This window comes from Berghia stephanieae, unplaced genomic scaffold (assembly GCF_034508935.2).
Source record: "Berghia stephanieae isolate SIO BIC M18660-M18661 unplaced genomic scaffold, UCSD_Bste_1.3 scaffold5098, whole genome shotgun sequence".
Taxonomy (NCBI): domain Eukaryota; kingdom Metazoa; phylum Mollusca; class Gastropoda; order Nudibranchia; family Aeolidiidae; genus Berghia; species Berghia stephanieae.
In genome coordinates, this window is record NW_027626509.1 from 3,370 (window position 1) to 6,007 (window position 2,638).

At 66.8% G+C, this 2,638-nt stretch overlaps 1 pseudogene; it reads left to right on the plus strand.

Moving 5' to 3' along the window:
• Window positions 1-561: 561 nt before the first annotated feature.
• On the plus strand, window positions 562-2,638 carry LOC144961953 (large subunit ribosomal RNA; annotated as a pseudogene; the record flags this gene model as incomplete).

A 2,638-nucleotide genomic window follows, 5' to 3' on the forward strand; every position in this document is an offset into this window, starting at 1 on the left:
ATGTCCGGGGTCGGTCTTCCCCCGGTTGGGCCGTGAACCGGAATGCCACGTACACGGGTCAGCATCCCGTGCCGACTACTCCCTGCCCTTTTACCACCGCCCGTCGCACCTTTGTGGACGGCGCAGCCAGGGCCCCGGAGTGGCCGGGGAGACGGGGCTTTGGGTCCGAAATCGCAGTCGTCGCGATGTCGCCCAACTGCGGCCGTGGGCGTAAGTCACCGGCCACGTCCGTATGAGGGTCGGCCCTACGACGTCGCCGCAACCGGTCTTCTCGGGGGGACTGAGCGGCGCGACGTGCCGTACCGGTCGGGTCTCGCCCGACTGGCGGCCGTAGATCGAGGGCTCCGTCTGACCACGGGAGACGTCGTCCCCACCCGGCCTCTGGGTATGGGCGGGGGACGACGAATAAGACGCGCACGAAGACGGGGAAGCACGCACGCGATCGGCTGCTTCTTCCTCAATCTCGGGCTGCTCGATGTACACGCGAGCGAGGGCTTCGTGGGGGTATGCGGGGAAGTAAGTATAACGACGCGCGGCGAACCGACGGATGGGGCGATCTGCCGACCTCATATCGGACGAGGGTACCCGCCGAACTAAAGCATTTCAGTAAGCGGAGGAAAAGAAACCAACGGGGACTCCCCAGTAACGGCGAGTGAAGCGGGAAGAGCCCAGCGCTGAAACCCCCTGGGCCCGTGCCCGCGGGGAGCTGTAGCGTTCGGGTCGGTGTCGAGCGGGATCGGGAGCGCCGCGCGAGTCTTCTCGAGCGTGGCTTGCCCAGAGCGGGTGCCAGGCCCTTGCCGGCGGCGCTCCCTTCCGCCGACCTCGACCCGGAGTCGGGTTGCTTGGCAGTGCAGCCCGAAGCGGGTGGTAAACTCCACCTAAGGCTAAGTACCTGCGCGAGTCCGATAGCGAACAAGTACTGTGAGGGAAAGTTGAAAAGAACTCTGAAGAGAGGGTGCAAAGCGCGTGAAACCGCCAAGGGGTAAACTGGCTGAGCCGAGCGACGTGTCCGCGTGGCGGCTGGTCGCCCGTGCCCCCGCGGAGGCGCCCGGAGACGGGGACGCTTCCGAGTTCGGGGGTCGGGCGCGTGCCCACCACGGCGGGTCTCCGCTGCCACCGGCACCGGGCCGTCTCGTCCGCGCGCCCTACGCGGGTCGTCGGCCTGCGGATCGTGGGCGCGAGTTGGCACGAGAGCGGTCGTATTCGGGTGCCGTGGTCGACCGCGGACAAACGGCGGCGGTTCGCCCCGGGGGGTTTCGGCCTCCGGGCGGGCGGCTCCGGTCCGTCGAAAGGTGCGCAGCGTTATTCCGGTACCTGCCCGACCCGTCTTGAAACACGGACCAAGGAGTCCGACGCCTGTGCGAGCCGCAGGGTTTCCACTAAACCCCACGGCGAAGTGAAAGCGAGAGGCCCTCGCGGGCCGAGGGCGGGATCTCTCGGGCGACTCACCGAGTCCCGGAGCGCACCGCCGGCCCGGCGGTCGCCGCGTTGACGGCCCTGTCGGAGCATGAGTGCAGGCGTCGGGACCCGATAGATGGTGATTACGCCTGAGCAGAGCGAAGCCGGGGGAAACTCTGGTGGAGGCTCGAAGCGACTCTGACGTGCAAATCGACCGCCCGACTTGGGCGTAGGGGCGAAAGACCAATCGAACCATCTAGTAGCTGGTTCCCTCCGAAGTTTCCCTCAGGATAGCCGGTGCCGACGGAACGATTTTCACTCGGTAAAGCGAATGGTTGGAGGCTCGGGGGCGAAACGCCCTCGTCCTACTCTCAAACTTTCAACGGGTGAGGCGCCAGACCGCCTCGCACGGGGCCTGGCCTAGAATCAAAAACCCCCCCGAACTGGCGCTGCGGGATGAACCGAACGCCCGGTTGTGGTGCCCCCAACGCAGGAGCTCAGGGGGAAAGCTAAAAGGTGGGGGGTCGGAAATGCAGCGGGGGCGGTGGCCAGGGAAAAGTCGGAACCCGCCAAGGAGTGTGTAACAATTTCCCCCCTGCCGAACCGACCCCCCTGAAAATGGATGGCGCTGAGCGTCGGACCCACAGGGGGCCGCCCCCCCAAGCGGGGAGGGGGTGGGGACCCCCCTTTCCCCGGGCGGGGGCCCGGGGCGATTTTGGGGTGCGCCCCCGGGGGGGCGTAAAAAGCCCGGGGGGCGTTTCCCGTTCGGAGCCCCCGCGGGGTGAAGTTTCTTTGGTGGAAAATTTTTGGGGGCAAATATTTGAACGGGGTACTTTTAAAGGGCCAAAAAGGGGGGGAAGGGTTTTCCGCGGGAACAGTGCATGTAGGGGGGGTTTGAGTGGGTCCTAAGGGGCGGGTTGGGTTCCCTTGCTGAAGGGGTCCCGAAAAAAACGCGCCGGGGGGGCGGCCAAAACGGGCGCCGCCCCGGGCCCTGTCGTCACCCTGCGACCCCCAAAGGGAATCCAGTTAAGGTTCGCTCGGAAAACCCGGGGGGCGGAGAACGGCCCCCCCCGTCGCGACTACGTTCCGGCGTGGGGGGCGCCCCGGCGACGCCCACAGAACGGGGGAAGCTGCCGTGGGCACCGGGGGGAAACCGTCGTCTCTTTTTTAAAGGGCTGGTTCGCCCCGGGTTTGGGGGCGACCCGGGGAAAGGGTGGGGCCCGGCCGGGAAAAACGTCGC